This window comes from Procambarus clarkii, chromosome 58 (genome assembly GCF_040958095.1).
Source record: "Procambarus clarkii isolate CNS0578487 chromosome 58, FALCON_Pclarkii_2.0, whole genome shotgun sequence".
NCBI classification, from domain to species: domain Eukaryota; kingdom Metazoa; phylum Arthropoda; class Malacostraca; order Decapoda; family Cambaridae; genus Procambarus; species Procambarus clarkii.
The window spans coordinates 5046610-5067417 of record NC_091207.1 but is presented as its reverse complement, the minus strand read 5'-3'; positions in this window follow the sequence as shown (position 1 = coordinate 5067417).

Genomic DNA, 20808 nt, shown 5'->3' with positions numbered 1-20808 from the left:
GCAGTGTTGCTTGTTACACGAGGTTGTGTGCAGTGTTGCATGGTTCACGAGGCTTCGTTCAGTGTTTCATGGAACACGAGGCTCTGTGCAGTGTTGCATGGAACACGAAGCTCTGTACAGTGTTACATAGTACACGAAGCTCTGTACAGTTTTGTATAGTACACGAAGCTCTGTACGGTGTTGCATGGTACACGAAGCTCTGTACAGTGTTGCATGGTACACGAGGGTCTGTACAGTGTTGCATGTTAAACGAGGCTCTGTACAGTGTTGCATGGTTCTCGAGGCTCTGTACAGTGTTGCTTGGTTCAAGAGGCTCTGTACAGTGTTACATGGTACACGAGGCTCTGTACAGTGTTGCATGGTACACGAGGCTCTGTACAGTGTTGCATTGTTCACGAAGCTCTATACAGTGTTGCATGGTACACGAGGCTGTGTACAGTGTTGCATGTTAAACGAGGCTCTGTACAGTGTTGCTTGGTACACGACGATCTGTACAGTATTGCATGGTACATAAGGCTCTGTACAGTGTTACATAGAACACGAAGCTCTGTACAATGTTGCATGGTACACGAAGCTCTGTACAGTTTTGTATAGTACACGAAGCTCTGTACGGTGTTGCATGGTACACGAGGCTCTGTACAGTGTTGCATGGTACACGAGGGTCTGTACAGTGTTGCATGTTAAACGAGGCTCTGTACAGTGTAGCATGGTTAACGAGGCTCTTTACAGTGTTGTTTGGTTCACAAGGCTCTGTGCAGTGTTGCATGGTTAACGAGGCTCTGTACAGTGTTACATGGTTCACGAGGTCCTTTATAATGTTGCATAGTACACGAGGCTCTGTACAGTGTTCCATGGTACTCGAGGATCTGTACAGTGCTACATGGTACTAGAGGATCTGTACAATGTTGCATAGTTCACGAGGCACTGTACAGTGTACCATGGTACACGAGTCTGCACAGTGTTCTATGGTACACCCGGCTCTGTACAGTGTTGCATGGTACACGAGGGTCTGTACAGTGTTGCATGTTAAACGAGGCTCTGTACAGTGTTGCATGGTTCTCGAGGCTCTGTACAGTGTTGCTTGGTTCAAGAGGCTCTGTACAGTGTTACATGGTACACGAGGCTCTGTACAGTGTTGCATGGTACACGAGGCTCTGTACAGTGTTGCATTGTTCACGAAGCTCTATACAGTGTTGCATGGTACACGAGGCTGTGTACAGTGTTGCATGTTAAACGAGGCTCTGTACAGTGTTGCTTGGTACACGACGATCTGTACAGTATTGCATGGTACATAAGGCTCTGTACAGTGTTACATAGAACACGAAGCTCTGTACAATGTTGCATGGTACACGAAGCTCTGTACAGTTTTGTATAGTACACGAAGCTCTGTACGGTGTTGCATGGTACACGAGGCTCTGTACAGTGTTGCATGGTACACGAGGGTCTGTACAGTGTTGCATGTTAAACGAGGCTCTGTACAGTGTAGCATGGTTAACGAGGCTCTTTACAGTGTTGTTTGGTTCACAAGGCTCTGTGCAGTGTTGCATGGTTAACGAGGCTCTGTACAGTGTTACATGGTTCACGAGGTCCTTTATAATGTTGCATAGTACACGAGGCTCTGTACAGTGTTCCATGGTACTCGAGGATCTGTACAGTGCTACATGGTACTAGAGGATCTGTACAATGTTGCATAGTTCACGAGGCACTGTACAGTGTACCATGGTACACGAGTCTGCACAGTGTTCTATGGTACACCCGGCTCTGTACAGTGTTACATGGTACACGAGGCTCTGTACAGTGTTGCATGGTACACGAGGCTCTGTACAGTGTTGTATGGTACACGAGGCTCTAAACAGTGTTGTTTGGTTCACCAGGCTCTGTGCATAGGCATACTCTTGAGGAGGCACACTCTTGCACCCGTAGAACTAGTACCCAACGTCGAGAGCGAGGGGAACCTTTTATTGTCAATCATCCTTTCGTCACTGAACCCGATCTCGACGGACTGACGGTTCTTAAGGTGGCGTTTGTGGGTCGTATACTCACGACGCACCCCTAGGGGGCCCCGGCATGATCGGCGATAGCTTCCTGTTGGGTGTCCTGCCTCTAAATGTGACTCTATGGTGGGTGTGGGGGCACATTCGTGAATGAAAGTGTTACTTCTTGTCTCTGTGTCTGTAAATGTTTCTCTTGTACCTCTCAGACTCGTGGGGGTGGGCGACCAAGCCCCCGAGTCGGCCTGTGTTGGAAGACCGGGGCCACGGCTGCATTGGGCCCCGACCTTGCTCCTCCTTTGACCTTCCTGACTACCTCCCTCGGCTCTCCTCCCTCCTTTGTGATTGGGTCGAGCCACAAGCCCCCAGTGGTGACCACCTCGTCCCCTAGAACGGCTCACTCTCGTTGTGACTTCTGCGCCTTTTAACCCCTCTCTCTGGGGGTTCTCGACACCTACCGCACTCCGCACCGCACACTCTCTCGATTCCTTCCCGTACTGATGCATATCAAGCCATGTTTGGTCCCGGTTCGTGAGCCAAATACTTTGATCTCCTCCCTCTTGATTCTACGCCTCCTGACGATTTCTCCCTCCATAGGCATCTTGTTGATTCCGTGGATGCGTCTGTTACCTTCAACCCCACTCGTCTCGGTACACGTGTCGTTGCTGCTCTTTCTCAAGATGCAGCCTCCCGCTTGGATGCCTTATCTTGCCTTGGTGAGACCCCTATTCGGGTCTCCAAGAACGCTCGGTTGAATGCCAGTGTTATCACTATTCTCCTCCTGTCCCATATTGCAACCGGTGTTCGGAATCTACAGGACTGCTACGATGATATTCGGCATATCCTCGAAGCCCAGGGCCATCCTGTCCTCCAGGTAGACACGTTTACTCGTCCCCCTCGTGGTCGTCGCTGTCAACCCCTTCGGGTTGTGAAGATTACCTTTGATGGTAGGACCCCTTCCGCCCTCTGTCATTCTTGCTGGTGCCAGGTGTTCTGTCCAGTGTACATTCCCTCTCCTCGGCTCTGTAACAAGTGCTGGTGGTTTGGGCATGGTGCCCTCCGCTGCTCTGGAACTGGCTCTCTCTGTCCTTTGTGTGGTGGCGAAGGTCACTCTAAGTCCGAGTGCACTTCTCCCCAGGCTCGCTGCCTCAATTGCGGTGAGGCCCACCCTACCTTCTCCAGTGCGTGTATACATTACTAGCTTGAGGCACCGTCCTCAACTTGATGCACCGGGAGCGTTTGTCTTTTCCTGAGGCGAGGCGCCAAGTTCGCCGTCTCCCACCTTATGCTAACGTCTCTTATGCTCACGTGTTGTGCTCTTCCTCTTCTCGTCCTTCCCACCTTCCTCAGACTCAAAACCATTTCCAGGCCTTAGACCCTGACACGCCCACTGCCCCCTCCTCTGTTCCTTTGAGTTCTGTCCCGAAGGGTCCCCCTCCTGGTTCTCTGTCTGGGGTTTCCCTTCTCTCTGCCCGGTCTGTCATGTCTCCTGTGTCTTCTTCCTCGTCTCCCTCTGATCCTCCTTCCCATCTTTCTCCTCCGTCTATTGGCTCCCCACGCCGCCTGTCAGTACGGGCTGATGTCCATCGCTCCCCCAACGGCCGTCTTATATGCTCTTGTTCTGCTTCTCCTGTTGAGACGCTAGAATCTGTTGCCCAGTACATTGTTACTGGGATGCCTGTCTCTTTGTCAGAAGCGTAAGCCTGGTTCCTCTCCTTCCTCCTCCCCGGCGAGTATAAAAGCTTCGCTCTCTTCCTCACCCCCTACCTCTGACTCTCTCACTGCATCCCCTCCTGTTTTGGTGGTTATGCCCCCTGTTCCTGTTATGGAGGTCTCTTTGGCCCCCGCTTCCCTCTCGGTTGCTGCCCTTGCTGAGGTGCACTCCCTGGTTTGTGCCCCTCATGCTGCTGTCCTTGACCCTCTGCTCTCCCCCCCCCCCTCTTCTTCCTCCAGACCCTACTCGTTCACCCCTGGTTGATCCTCCAGCTCCCTTCCCTCCTTCTTTACTCAATTTACCCATGCCCCCTAACCCTGACTTCGCGGACCCTGATCCTGCGCTTCTTTAACGTGCTGTGTTCCCTTTTCACCTTTGTTTCTTCGTTGTTCTCTGTTGATGTCCTTTCTCTTCTTGTCAATGTCTATTCTTCAGTGGAACGTTCGTGGTTATTACGCCATTTTCCTTGAACTCCAACTTCTGATTTCACGGTTTTCGCCCCTTTGTGTCTGTCTCCAGGAGCCGATGCTTGGTGCTCGTCCTGGTCGCTTTTGTGGCTATTCCTTTCTCCCCCCCCCCCCCCACAGCTGTTGCTGGGGCTCCTAACTCTTCTGATCTCTTGATTCGCTCTAATGTTCCCTTTGTCCCCTTACTTTTTCCTTCGTCTCTCAATTGTTCTGCTACTCGTATTTTTGTGAGGAAATGGTACACCGTTTGTTCCATTTATCGCCCCCCGAGTGTCCCGCTTTCTCTTCCCGATCTTAAACACCTCCTGGACTCCTTGCCGGAGCCTGTGCTCCTGCTGGGTGATTTCAATTGTCATTCCCTTTGGGGTGATGTTCTGACAAACACCCTGGGTTGCCTTCTTAGGCCGTTCATACTCTCTTCTGAATTCTGGTGGGCCCACGCATTTGGATTCTCGGACTCGCACCCTTTCCTGTCTTGATCTTTCTTTTTGCTCTTCTTCTCTTTACTTAGATTTCACGTGGCAGGTTCTTCCTGCCACGTGAAATCTAACATGACCTCCATGGCAGTGATCATTTCCCCATACTTGTTAATTTTTTCTTTTTTCACCCTCCCCTCTCCTTCGCTAGGTCGCAGTTTGTTAAGGCAGACTGGAACCTATTTAACCTCAGTGCTGCTCTCTCTGACCTCTCCCTTCTGCCTCTCCCTCGCTCTCTCCTCCTTTTTCATAACACCGTCTTTGACGCTGCCCTCCAGTCTATTCCTCGCTCTTCCTCTCGGGGACCACGGAAGTGCATTCCCTGGTGGAATGCAGACTGTGCCCGAGCTTTCCACTGTAAGCGTGCAGCCTGGAAGAGACACCGCCGCCGGCAGATGTCCGAGTCTTTTCTTTTGGTTCGGAGGGCGAGTGCGGTGGCCCATAGGGCCATCCATATGGCTAAATGTGAATGTTGGGCATCTTATGTCTCCTCCATTACGTCCGAAACTCCTCTGCCGCATATCTGGAAGCGTATCCGCAAGATAGCGGGTAAGTTCGTTCACGATGTCTCACCGATCCTTCACCACCATGGCACTCTTGTGGCGGACCCGTTGCCTGTCGCTACCCGCACTCATCTACGACTTCCCTATAATGATCCCTTCTCTCTCTCTGAACTTCGGTCTGCCCTGGCCCTCTGGGGTTCTATGGCGGCGGGCTCAGATGGCATTCATTATGAGATGCTTCGCCATCTCCCTCCGAGCACGTCTCAGTATTTACTGAGTCTGTATAATCCGATCTGGAAGTCGTCGTCAGTCCCTGAGGACTGGCTCGGTGCTGTCGTCCTCCCTGTTCGCACACCAGGGTCTCTGGGAACATCCCTTAAGGACGTTCGCTCTATTGCCCTCACAAGTTGTCTGCAAACTCATTGAATGTATGGTAAACGTTCGTCTGATGTGGTTCTTAGAACACCATCACTATCTCTCCCCTTGTCAATTTGGTTTCCGCAAGTGCCGCAGCACAACAGATGTCCTGGTGAACTTGGAGGTCTATATTCGTACTGCTTTTGCAGCGAAGACCTCCGTTGTGGCCGTCCTTTTTGACCTGGAAAAGGCTAACGACACCAGTTGGCGATATCATATTCTATCCCAACTTCATTCTTTTGGCCTTCGTGGTCATCTCCCTCTCTTTCTCCAAAGCTTCCTCTCTCGTTTTTCCTTTCGGGTGAGGCTTGGTACCGCTTTCTGTCTCTTTTCAGCAATACGAAGGTGTGCCCCAGGGTAGTGTTCTGAGCACTACTCTTTTTCTGGTTGCCCTCAATGGTCTTCTTTCCTCTCTTCCTTCTGGCGTCTTCTCCGCTCTCTGTGTCGACGATCTTACCCATTGCTTTCAGGGTGATGATTCGCCTCTCCTTCAACGCCAGCTTCAACTTGCGATTGATGCCGTGTCGTCTTGGGCCACCGATCACAGCTTCAGGTTCTCTACGTCTAAGACTTGTGCTATGACTTTTACTCGGAAGCGTGTCGATCGATCTTCGTCTTTCTTTGTCACTTTATGGTGACCCTATTGTGTACAAGGATTTCGTTAAGCTTTTGCGGTTGATTTTTGACACTCGTTTGTCTTGGTCGCCCCATATCTCTTACCTCCGTGTTGAGTGCTCTAAGGCCCTTACCCTCCTTCGAGTTTTGTCCCATACTTCCTGGGGAGCGGATAGGCGCACTCTCCTCGCTTTACATTCCTCTCTCGTCCTGTCTAAAATCGATTATGGTTGCCCTGCTTACTCGTCTGCTTCTCCTTCTACTCTTCGCCGTCTTGATGCTTTGCACCATACTGGGTTGCGCCTCAGTTCTGGTGCCTTTCGTTTAAGTCCCGTCCTCAGCTTGTATGTTGACACTGGCTTCCTATCTCTACAGGATCGCCGTGATCGCTACTGTCTTCGCTATCTTGCGTGGTCCATGCAACATCCTTCCTCTCGCCTCTGTCGTGCTTTAACTTTTGCCCCTCCTGCAGTTCCTGTTCCTCTTCACCACCTTCCTCTTTCTGTCTGGTTGTCTCGCTTACAGGATTCTCTTTCAGTTCGTATTTCAAATATTTTTCCTCGTGTTGTGCTTTCTTTGCCCTCCATGGAGAGTCCCCCTTCCGCAGTTGTTGTTTACCTCCGGAGACTAGCATTTTCACAGCGAAACTTTATGCTATTCTCTATGCTCTTCGTCTCCTGCTTTCTCGTTGTCAATCTTCCTTTGTAGTTGTTGTTGACTCTCGTAGTGCCCTCATGGCTCTCGGGGTCTTTTAATCTGGTTCATCCAGTGGTTGTCGAGATCCAGCATTGGCTGTTTCTTATTCACAGTAAATTTAAGTCGGTTGAGTTTTCCTGGGTTCCCAGCCATATTGGTGTCTCTTTAAATGAGCATGCGGATGCTGCCGCCAGGGAAGCTGTCTACTCTTGTCCCATCTCTCGTAAAAGTATTCCTTATTCCAACTTATACCCGGTTATCCATTCCTATATTCTTATCCGTTGGCAGGCTTGTTGGTCTTCTGTTACTGGTAACAAACTGCGTACTCTTAAGAGTTGTGTCCTCTTCGCCGTCTTCTTACCACCGTAACCGGCGATGGGAAACAGCTCTGGCGAGGTTGCGTATTGGCCATACTCGCTTGACTCATGGTCACTTAATGGAGCGCCGCCCTGCTCCTTATTGTCCAAATTTCATTGTCCCTCTTACGGTCGTGCATATACTTGTTGAAGTCCTGACTTCCGGGACGAGCGTGTGTCTTGTTTTCCGACTGTTTTCCACGGTCGCTTGTCCCGCATTTGTCGTGACGCTGAACCCCGGTTCATTCCGAACACAGCGAATACACAACACATAACACTTTGCCTCAGCAACCGTTACTACCACCGTGTACTCCTACACACACCAGACCCTTGAGGCGTACCACTAGGTTTGTACTGGAACACAATGAATGAACATATGGAAGGTATTTAAAGGCCGTCGGGTTTTGTCATTTAATTACAAAGAATAGACTCTGACAAATAATACTATATTAATTAACATACTCTATTAGGTCAATACACTTCCAATACCCATAGACCACCTGACCTCCGCGATCGCCACACACACTCGTAACTTCCGCCTAAGTCCCTAATACGGAATGATTACTACAACGCTCCACACCCGGTTAGTCTTACATTCAATACTCACATACTGCAGACTTAACTTCGTCACTAAGATCACATCAGGTTCTCGCATAGCTGTCTGCTACACTTCGCTGCTGCCGCAAACGGGGATCCAAAGGACTTGCTAGTTCAACTTCCACAATCAGACTGCCTCCAGTCAGCCATGGCCTCAAACATTTCACCACGCCTCTCGAGGAAGGTATAATCCGATTAACCTTATCCCGAGAGCGGTAATCTTGTTCCTAGAAGCCTGACGAAGAATAATTCCTCTTTCCAGGAATTATTAATTTGGCTAAACAGCTTCGGTCTTAATGTAACGGGGGGTGGGGGGAAATAGCTCTATCTTGTCCATTATTCCACCCCCCAGTTAACTAACGAGGCCGGGGGAAACAGCTCTCTCTAGTCCGTTATCCCGTCCCCAGTTAGCTAACTATTCTAGAGCACCCTCCAGAGTTCCTAAGGCAACCTCTCTGGTTCAACACCTTGTAAACCTAGGTATTTGACTACCTAGGTGCTAAGACTACAAGGCGCCGTAACTGGATCAGCTACCCGAAACTCTAGAGAGAACTCTAGAATACAGAATCATTGCCACAAACGTACAAGAGAAAACGAAAGGAAAGAAATGAATAGTGAAGTAATTAGTGAGGGTTTGGGGTGAGAGGTAGGGAAGTGGGAGGAGCGAGAAGGGTCATTAGTTGAAAGTGAGAGTTTAGAGAGGGGTGGAGGGAGAGGAATAGATAGGTAGTAGTAGAAGAGTAGAAAGTAGACGTAGAAGAGTAGATAGTAGAAGAAGAAATGCTGCCACCATCCATTCATGATCATTACATACAAGACAAGGAATGGAACTTGCCTGTATCAAAATATTCTCAAAAGATGTTATTACCATGTATCAACTCCAAACATGTACTCATTAAATCATGAAACCAGTAATCACAGAGGCTTTCTCACCTCAACTCAAAACTCTAAGGAACACAGTGAAAGACCATTTAAATAATAAATTCAACAATTATATTTTTCATGATAAGTATCATAACTTAAGCAATCCAATTAAAATGTTTAACGATTAATATTCAAAGTGAGTCATCATCCAAGAATTCGAGAACCCTACAACTTGACTGCCCCTGATCATCACACAACATATGTAAACACGACAAGTCACCTTAATGTTCACTCACCGAGGACTGAGTCTAAGTTGAATAGAGAGGGGGGGGGGTCTGTAGTTGACAGAGACTCCCGCCCTTGCCGGCCGACAGCCTCCCTGCTAGGGACGTCGTCTCCGCTCTCGTCTGCTCTTCTCTTGATGCTGTTCTGTCTGTCAATGCTTCATGCTGGATAGCTCTCCGAGTTTATATTGGGGAACCTAGTAGCTAACTCCGCCCACAAGTAGATAGCCTCCGGCACTACCAAGCCACTCCTTAAACGTCGGCATGTTTGAAGGCTACCCGGCTCCAATTATACGCTTAGCGGAAGCAAGGTGAAATTATCATGATCTGACCTCAGGTCACTTGGGGTCATTAACGGTTAGAGGTGTGAGATCTCAGGCAGACAACTGGCGCCTCTCAGATCCTTGTCTGTGACTCGTGTACTCTATATATATTTTAAATAAACTAACCCAAACACTTTTACAGTGTTACATTAATCCATTGACCTTTCTTAGATATGTGATCCATAGTCTGTCTACTTACATGTACTTTCAATCATCATTCGTTAAGTGTTGTAGTAATGATCCTCTAGCTAATAATTCCTACTAACTTGTGGATTACAACACCACTCCCCTCCTTAAACACGCATATGTCCCCATATGCATCATTGCAATGGTTCCATTAGTGCAAGGACCTGGAGGATGCACCCACCATATGTGTACAACTAAAAAATCATCCAATAAGTTCATCATACACACAATGAAATAAATTAAAATTTTCCCCGACATAACTCACAACACTTCTCCAACATATACATTATATTCACATCATAGCACAGGTAAAATAGTCTGTAATAATTTTTCCCATCTCCAACAATGCACATATACCTAAACTGCTGACATATAATTACATACAAACATAACCATAAAATTACATGGACCAGAATGCTGGCACTTAAACAGAAATGACACTAGTCATTAATATATACACAACACATATATATCTAAGGTTCTTCATCCTTAGTAATAAGTTAATTACAATTTAACATCTTGCCCTGTACTGTTGACATAAGGGCTTACAATAATCACACAATGTTTCACTGGCCTCCTCCACAATTGGCAGCATCACTTCTCTTGTCTTCGTGTCCCATGGTTGCTAGGTCATAGATCCTCCATGACCCAGACAAAACCCAGGCTGTCCAGCCTGGTGAATGTTGTCAATGTCCCATCGTTGCTCTGAGCTAACGTGATCCTGGCCTCCAGAGCAACGGAGATTCCTACCCCAGGGTCATGTTCCCTTGGGTCTGTGCTGACGTCTCGTTCCAGGGCACCAATCCCAGAACGCTGTAGATCCCTCACAGCTCTCTGGTCTAGGCCCATCCGCCCAGAGTGTGTCCACCTGTATTCACACCTTCCCGACCGCTGTACCTGCAAAATATTCCCTCGGAGCCCCCTGGCTCAATCCCATTATCACATAACCCCCTCGGCTCCTTACTCTCTCCCCGTATATAGCCTGAGCGCAGCTGCAAAACCATTGCAGCTGGCCCTTATCCCTGCTTTGATGTCAGGGGGCGAATTTCGCCTATAACGTCACGTTGGCTTCACTTCCTCCCCCTTTTTTTTCTCTAGAATTACTGAGTGTAGCCTCATAGCTTCCCTTCTACTCTACCTGAAGCTCTGTGACATGATCCCGGGGGACCTTCTCAAGCCTAACACTCAGTAATGGTGCCGATGAGGTAATATACAGTATATACATACACATACATTATCACAATAAATACCTCATTAAAATAATTTCACACTTATGTCACTAAAACATCATACTGCCACTGGCTCGCCTCTAGCGAGATTCCTGTAACAACTTAATAAGAAATTAGTATATCTACTTCGCTCGTCCACTGCAACCACCAACACCTGAAATTTTGAAATTCTACATTATAATCTTATCCATAAGACTTACCCACTCCGACACACCATCACCTCTGGTCAATCCAACCACTGATGACCTCATTATAACACCACACTCCATACCAGGCGTCCAAACGCCACAACACTACACCACCCACTACACATGCTACTCTACACCACTCTCTACACACTACCCCACACTCTACAAAAACTACCATGCCCATGCACCACTACACACCACACTCTACACACTACCCCACACTCTACAAAAACTACCATGGCCATGCACTACTCTACAGTACATACTATGCTCCGTCTGTGTTCATGACCCCACGAGAGCGGGTCGGATAGCGATGTGTCACCGTCGCCTGTGGACCTTGTCCTCGGTCCTGCGAAGGCTGCTCTGTGTTATCTACCCTTGATTGCCAACTCCTCGTACCCCTACCTATGTTCTCAGCCGCTGGTGTGCTCTCCCCTGGCACACTCCCCGTAGGGTATGGCTCCTCACTTGCCTGACCGGTCAGTGTATAGACGCGGTCTGGGTGACAGGAGAACACATGCCCTGTGTTTAGCACCTTAACCTTCACTTCAGCATTCTTTTTGCTAATTACCCGACATGGCCCCACAAACTTGGGTGCCAACTTACCTTCTGCCTGAGCGTGCATCTGCTTCACGAATACCCTATCACCTTCATTGATCACCTTTGCTTGGACCTTGTTCCGCGCATTATAATATGCCTCTGCTACCTCTGTCGACTTTCTTAAATGTAGTTTCACCAAGTCAAATGCCTTGGTTGCTCGCCTACAGACAACACTTTTGAAATCTAACGCATAGCATGGCGGTTGCTTGCTTGTGAACGTCGTGAACGGAAGTCGGGGATCGAACCCATGCAACAAAAAATGCGGGGTTTCTCCCACCGACCTATTGAACGCCGTGTTGAGCGCCGACTCCACCATCGACAAACTCTGATCCCATGCAAGCACATCATCAGCAGCCAAATGCCGCAGAATACTGATTACTTCAGCATTGTGTCTTTCAACCAAACCATTCGCCGATGGTCGATATGCCAGCACTGGAGTATGTTTGAATTGATACACACTCGCGATGCTTTGAAATACTTGATTGATAAACTCTGACCCTTGGTCTGACACAACTTGTTGAGGAGCCCCAAACCTGGTTAACACACTTTCCACCATGGCCTGGGTCACATCCTCTGCCGACTTAGAACGGAGTGCACTCACCACAGTGAACCGTGTGAGTGCATCCACTGCTACAAATATGTACCTCGCCCCTGAATGAGCTTGTGGTAGCGGCCCAATGAGATCTATGTGTACTCTCTCGAAGGGAGTACTCACATCCGGCCACCTACGCAAAGGTTCCGCCCCCAACCTATGTGCCTTGTACCTCAGACAACTGTCACAAGAGGCTACATAGACCTTGATATCTTTACCCATGGATGGCCAATAGAACCTTTGACGTGCCCTCTGCAACGTCTTGGACTCCCCTCCATGGCCTGCTGCTGGGATGTTATGACACAGATACATTGCAGTCCTCTGGAACTCCGGTGTCAAGACTGCCTGATATACTGGTTCAGACCGTATACCCGAAACCCTACCAAGATGATACAACACCTCATCTTCAACCACAAACTCATCCACTGGTGCTGGAAGTGACTTCCTCAACTCCGCACGCTGACCCCTCAAAAACTTCCTTACCTCCCCCCACAGGGGGTGACCTTCCTGACTCCGTATCAACTCCCTCACATTCCACGACACATCTTCCTCCCCCCTTTCACTCACCACTGCTACATTGTGACACCTTGACAACGCGTCAGCGACCACATTGCTTTTCCCTGGTACATGTTCAAAGTTTGTAATGTTAAACTCTGAGAGCGAGGTAACCCACCGTGCCAGTCGCTGACAAGGCTCCTTGGACTCGAACACATACTTAAGGGGTTTGTGATCGCTTCTGAGCCAAATTTCATGTCCAAGCAAGATGTACCGGTTCCGTTGTAATATGAATGTGATCGCTAGCGCTTCCCTCTCAATCGTACTATAGTTCCTCTCTGCAGGACATAGTACTCGTGAACAAAATGCAATGGGACGCTCCCGTCCTCGCTCATCCACCTGAGCTACCACACCACCTATCGCTGCGCCAGAAGCATCCGCATACACCAGAAACGGTTTGCTAAAATCTGGGTGCGCCAAGATACTGCGAGAGCTGACAGCAGCCCTCAGTACCTGGAACGCCTGCTGTTGTTCCTTCCCCCACACGAACTCTGCAAGTCCACTGATCTGATGTAATGGTCTTGCAATTTTTGAAAAATCTTTAATAAATCGCCGATAATAGCTAACCAACCCCAGGAAAGATTTGCACTCTTTCTTGTTCTGTGGAACTGGGAACTCTTGAATATCCCTGGTTTTATCTGGCAATGGACTGATACCCATCCGGCCCACTGTATGACCCAAGAATGTTACCGATTCTCCAAAAAAACTGCATTTTTCGAAATTCACTTTGAGGTTGTGTGACCTCAGCCTTAGCAAGAGTTTCCTCAAATTATGCATGTGCTCCTCTAATGACTTTCCCAGCACGATTACGTCATCGAGGTACAGCAACGCTGTGGGACCTATCAACCCCGATAACACACTCATCATTAGCCTACTGAACACAGCAGGTGCTGACTTCAACCCGAAAGGAAGTCGTTTATATTGCCAGAGCTCGTTGTTTATATTGCCAGAGCTCGTTGTTTATATTGCCAGAGCTCGTTGCACGCACTAAACGCTGTGATTTCCCTCGACTCTTCCTCCAGCGGTATCTGGTGATACCCACTGAGCAGGTCTAATGTGGTAAAATATTGTGTACCCTTCAAGTGTGTCAATGTGTCCTGTATGTTAGGTAATGGGTATGCTTCGTCCTTCGTCAGCTTGTTTAGTCTGCGGAAATCTACGCATAACCTCACTCCCCCATTCTTTTTCCTGACTACTACGAGAGGGCTGTGCCACGGTGAACTGGATGGTTCAATGATATCATGCTCCCTTAGCTGGCTTATCTCCTCTTTCACCTCCCTCTGGTGTGCCACTGGTATGCTATATGCTCTCGTATATACTGGATGTGCACCCTCTACGTCAATTCTATGTGCTCCTTGAGTAATGCACCCTGGGGGGTTCCCCTCTCAACGCAAAAACATCCGGGAACTCCCTGACTAAGCCCCTTAAGGCTTCCTTAACCTCCCTTTCCATGGACATCCTATCCACTATTCCCATTAATTTATCCATTCTATCCTCATCGCCCTCACTCTGACTTACTGACATGGCTGCAATAATCTCCTCCACAGGGTGCCCCCACGCTACCTGTGCATGCTTACTCAAGGTGACTGGCCACCGAGAGGGATTAAAAACCCTCAACCGAATTACCCCTTCATTTATGTCTTCAATAGTCTCCATTATCACCAACCCTGCTGGATTATCTAATGGCTCAATTTGCACAACGTCTACTCCCTTGGCTTTACATGCCATTTTAATCACTAAGGATGCTTCTCCCGGAATGGTGACATCCTTGGGTACCGTGACTGCCCACTGTATATTCTGGTCCCCAGCCGAGTTACCACAGTTACCCCTCACTACTGCTACTCCTTCTCTACTCCTCATCTTGTTAACGTCTACCGCTTGACCCCCACATACCAATTTATTCCCCCTTGCGCTGAACGCTATGGTACATGAGTATTTTTCGAGGAAATCAATTCCCAGGATAATGTTGGTATGTTTCAGCCCTATATCCTGTATTACTACAAAACTATGTTTAAACCATCTATCTTCTAGCTGGAAATCAACAGTTGTCTCTCCCAACACCCGCAACGCATTATCCCCCACCGCCGTTAATCTCCTGTTGTTAGGTATCAGCCTGACGTCTGATCCTAACACGCTACGACTCATGATGGACACGGAAGCACCGGTGTCCACCAAGGCTGTATAGATAGTGCCCTTTAACCGTAAATGCACCTTTATGGGATGACCCGACCCGACGGTACACAACCACTGTCCGCCACCCCCTACTGTACACACTGTGTAATTAGGCGGAACAAAAAGCTTACACTGCCAGGCCAAGTGACTACCGTCACCACACAGCTTACACACTTTTGTCTGCTTAGGTCGTTCTGGCTCGTGTTTACCTGCAGTGTACCCCGTTCCCCGGGGATACCCTCTACCGGTACCCTGGTTCTGGTGGTACATTCCTGTTGCTCCCTGAGCAGGCGTGTATCGTGGTGGAGCAGGAGTGAACCTGCCTCCCCGTGCCCCTTGGTTATAGCCTCCTCGCTGCCCACGAGTACCCTGATGGGGTCCCCACGACACCCCACTCGTATTGTGTCCCTGGAACACCCTTGGCTCCCAGCCCTTATTATTGTTACGTCGAGGAGCACCTCGCCCCTTGCCCTTGGAATGTGTGACCCCCGCCGCGGGTCCATCCTCCACTGGCTGAGCTACTGGGGCCCAGAGCTGAGCCTGTCTCTCTTGCGTATCTGCTAGATTTGCCTGTTCCTTAGGGGACACTTCCTTGAAAATGTCATCCTCTGTCAGTTTATGTGTCGGGCTATTCTCCGCCCAAAACACTGCATGTTTCACCGCTTCCTTAAAAGACTTAGCTTCCCTGCAGTGTAACGCACTTTCCCGCGGTAATGCACCGAAAAAAACACTCCGTTGCATAGAATCTCTTACTACCCCCGTGAACTGCGTTTCCGTCCGCTCAATCACATCACCCAAGAGTCTTATTCTATGGCCAAACGCCCTTAATTGTTCCCCTGGTTCTCGTTTAAGTGCAGCTAACTGAGCCTTTAGTTCTACTGCATCGTGCTGCACATCGTAATGATCTATCAGTTCCTGCTTAAACTCGCTATAACTATTTATTTCTCTAATTTCCGCCGAGTTGAGCAGGGTCTTTGCTTCCCCTTTCACCTTGGAATATGCCAATGCAATCTTTGCCTGATCCGACCATGACCCCACACTAGTCGCCTTCTCTAGAGCAAAGAAAAATGTTCTAATATCCGTCAGTAACTGACCTTTCGAATCCCGTTTGGCGCCCCAAAACGTGGGTATGTCTCCATATACCTTAGGTCCTGCATTAGTCGTCTCATGCGTGCTCAACACATTTTTCAACCACTGTGCAACCTGCCCAATTGTCTCTGACGCTGCCGCCTGCGCTGTAAGCAACGCCGCCGTGTTATCACCACTCTCACCCTGACCGACATTACTCGTGGCCTGGCCACTGGCGCCCCTATTACTACCCGTACCCGTCATGGCTACTCGCCCCTTATGTGCTCGTTTATGAACCAGCTTGACGCTTTGCCGTACAGTAACCTTACTTGGCCTTATTCCCTTAATCTCACTAGAATCACTTATAATTTTAAGCCACCATTAACCACGTCACTTATCAGTTCCCCACACTACTGTTTCCACCCCTTAGGGGACCTTTCCCTGCCGCACAACGTGGCCACTCCACTTGGCCACACACCTTGGCCCTACACCCCACTATGGCCACTCCCTGGCCCACGCACCTTCCCTTCCTCACTCCAATATCCACCGTCCTGAACACAACCCGACGTCTACCAATTCCCGAACATTCCCTCACCAACTAAACCGGTAACACACTTCCTTCATCTCTCAAAGTGTTCCAAACCTGTTTGCGCTGCCACCAAATATGTCGTGACGCTGAACCCCGGTTCATTCCGAACACAGCGAATACACAACACATAACACTTTGCCTCAGCAACCGTTACTACCACCGTGTACTCCTACACACACCAGACCCTTGAGGCGTACCACTAGGTTTGTACTGGAACACAATGAATGAACATATGGAAGGTATTTAAAGGCCGTCGGGTTTTGTCATTTAATTACAAAGAATAGACTCTGACAAATAATACTATATTAATTAACATACTCTATTAGGTCAATACACTTCCAATACCCATAGACCACCTGACCTCCGCGATCGCCACACACACTCGTAACTTCCGCCTAAGTCCCTAATACGGAATGATTACTACAACGCTCCACACCCGGTTAGTCTTACATTCAATACTCACATACTGCAGACTTAACTTCGTCACTAAGATCACATCAGGTTCTCGCATAGCTGTCTGCTACACTTCGCTGCTGCCGCAAACGGGGATCCAAAGGACTTGCTAGTTCAACTTCCACAATCAGACTGCCTCCAGTCAGCCATGGCCTCAAACATTTCACCACGCCTCTCGAGGAAGGTATAATCCGATTAACCTTATCCCTAGAGCGGTAATCTTGTTCCTAGAAGCCTGACGAAGAATAATTCCTCTTTCCAGGAATTATTAATTTGGCTAAACAGCTTCGGTCTTAATCCATTGACCTTTCTTAGATATGTGATCCATAGTCTGTCTACTTACATGTACTTTCAATCATCATTCGTTAAGTGTTGTAGTAATGATCCTCTAGCTAATAATTCCTACTAACTTGTGGATTACAACACATTGGAATTTTTGGTGACTCGGATACTTTTGATATCGTTCGCCTTAAGTGTTACTATTCTCGTATTAGCATCCTTGGGTGATATTTAGCGCCCTTTGATTATCCCACACATATGATGGTGCTACATAGTCTTCCCGGTTTGCTGCCTTCTTTGGATAATTACTTACTTGTATGGTACATGAGGATCTGTACAGTGTTGCATGGTACGCTAGGCTCTGTACAGTGTAGCATGGTACATGAGGCTTTGTGCAGTGTTGCATGGTACTTGAGTCTCTTTACAGTGTAGCACGGAACACGAGGCTCTGTACAGTGTTACATGGCACACGAGGCTCTGTAACAAGGCTCTTTGCAGTATTGCGTGGTTCAAGATGCTCTGTACAGTGTAGCATGGTACACGATTCTCTGTACAATGTTCGATGGTACACGAGACTCGGTACAGTGTTCCATGGTACACGAAGGTCTGTACAATGTAGCATGGTACACGAGGCTCTGTGCAGTGATGCAGGCTACACGAGGCTCTGTGCAGTGTTTCGAGATACACAAGACTCTGTACAGTGTGCATGGAATACAAGGCTCTGGACATTGTAGTATGGTGCACGAGGCTCTGTACAGTGTAGCATTGTACACGAGGCTTTTGGCAGTTTAATATGGTACATGAGGCTTCGTACAGTGTTGCATGGAATACGAGGCTCTGTACAGTGTGCATGGTACACGAGGCTCTGGGTAGTGTAGCTTGGTACACAAGTCACTGCACAGTGTAGCATGGTACATGAGGCTCTGTACAGAATTATATGGTACATGAGACTCTGTATAGTGTAGCATGGTACACAAGGATCTTAACAGTGTTGTATGGTACATGCGACTGTAGAGTGTAGCATTGTCCACGAGGCTCTGGGCAGTGTAGCAAAGAACACGAGTATTTTTTCAGTGTATAATGGTACACGAGGCTTTGTACAGTATTCGATGTTGTTCTGTTCGATGTTGCATGGTATATGAGACTGTAAAGTGTAGGATGGTCTACGAGGCTCTGGCCAGTGTGGCTTGGTGAACGAGACTCTGCAGTGTTCCATGGAACATAAGGATCTTCTTGGTGTTGCATAGTACACAAGGCTCTTCGCAGTTCTGCGTGGTTCAAGATGCTCTACTCGAGGCTCTGTACAGTGTTGCATGTGCACGAGGCTCTGAACAGTGTTCCATCGTACACGAGGCTCTGTATAGTGTAGCACGGCACACGATTCTCTGTAGTGTTCCATGGTTAATGAGGCTCGGTACAGTGTAGTATGGTACACGAGGCACTGTAACGTGTTCCATGGTACACGAGGCCCTTTACAGTGTTGCATGCTACACAAGACTGTACAGTGTTGTATTGTTCACATGGCTTTGAACAGTGTACCATGGTACACTTGATTCTGTAGTGTTGCATGGTACACTAGGCTTTGTACAGAGTTGCATGGTACATGAGGCTCTGTACAGTGTAGCATAGTACATGAGGTTCTGTACAGTTTATCATAGTATATGGTACTGTGAACAGTGTAGCATAGTTCACGAGACTCTGTACAGTGTTCCAGGGTACACGATGCTCTGTACAGTGAAGCATGGTACACGATGCTCTGTATAGAGTAGCATGGTACACGAGGCTCTGTATAGTGTAGCCTGGTACACAAGGTTTTGTATAGTGGTTATCTTGAGGTTATCTTGAGATGATTTCGGGCTTTTTAGTGTCCCCGCGGCCCGGTCCTCGACCAGGCCTCCTCCCCCAGGAAGCAGCCCGTGACAGCTGACTAACTCCCAGGTACCTACTTACTGCTAGGTAACAGGGGCATTCAGGGTGAAAGAAACTTTGCCCATTTGTTTCTGCCTCGTGCGGGAATCGAACCCGCGCCACAGAATTACGAGTCCTGCGCGCTATCCACCAGGCTACGAGGCCCCCAGTGTAGCATGGTACACGAGGCTCTGTACAGAGGTGCATTGTACACAAGGTTCTGTGCAGTGTTGCATGGCAAACGAGGATCTGTACAGTGTAGCACGATACGCGAGAGACTGTCCAGTGTTGAATGGTACACGAGGCTCTATACAGTGTCGCATTTTACAGGAGGCTCTGTGCAGTGTGCATTGTTCACGAGGCTCTGGACAGTGTAGCATAGTACACGACGATCTGGACATTGTAGTATGGTACACGAGACTCTGTACAGTGATGCATGGTACACGAGGCTCTGCACAGTGTATCATAGTACACGAGGCTCTGCACAGTGTAGCATAGTTCACGAGACTCTGTACAGTGTTCCAGGGTACACGAGGCTCTGTACACTGTAGAATGGAATACGAGACTGCGGAGAGTTCCATGGTTCAGGAAACTCTGAACAGTGTTGCATAGTTCACGAGACTCTGTACAATGTAGCATAGTACACGAGGCTCTGTGCAGTGTTACATGGTTGATGAGACTCTACAGTGTTCCATGGAACTAAAGGATCTACACGGTGTTGATTGGTACACAATACTCTTTGCAGTGTTGCGTAATTCATAAGGCTCTAGGCAGTGTAGCATGGTACACGATTCTCTGTATAGTGTTCCATGGTACATAAGGCTAAAGACAGTGTAGCATGGTACTCGGGGCTCTGTATAGTGATGCACGAGAGACGATGCTCTGCGCAGTGTTGCATGATACACAAGGCCCTTTACAGTGTTGCATGGTACAAAAGATTCTGTACAGTGTTCCATGGTACTGGAGGCTCTGTGCAGTATTCTATGGTACACGGCGCTCTGTACAATGTAGCATGGTTCGCAAGGCTCTGTATAGTGTAGCATTGTACACGAGGCTACGTACAGTGTTGTATGGTACACGAGGCTCTGTACAGTGTTGCATGGTACACGAGGCTACGTACAGTGTTGTATGGTACACGAGGCTCTGTACAGTGTTGCATGGCATACGAGGCTCTGTACAATGTAGCGTGGAACGAGGGATTCTGTACAGTGTTTAATGGTACACGAGGCTCCGTACAGTGTAGCATGTTACACGAGGCTCTGGACAGTAAAGCATGGTACACGAGATTCTGTACAATGTTGCATGGCACTCGAGGCTCTGTACAGTGATACATGGTACACGACGCTTTGGGCAGTATATCATGGTTCACGAGAGTCTGTACAGTGTAGCATGGTACACGAGGCTCTCTACAGTGTGGTATTATATACGAGGTTCTGTACAGTGTAGCATGGTACACAAGGTTCTGTACATTATAGCGTTGTACACGAGGCTCTGTACAGTGTGGTGTGAGGGGGATGGTTCACCAGCTCACTTACAATAGTGCTCTTATGCCTGTGGGAGCCAGTACACTTGTTAAGTGCACTTGTTAAGTGGGCGGACTTAAGTTTTGTACCAGCAACCGAAACATCTAGTGTTTGGGCTCATGTGAGAGCCCCAGTCATCAGAAGTCCATAAATGTTACCCTGG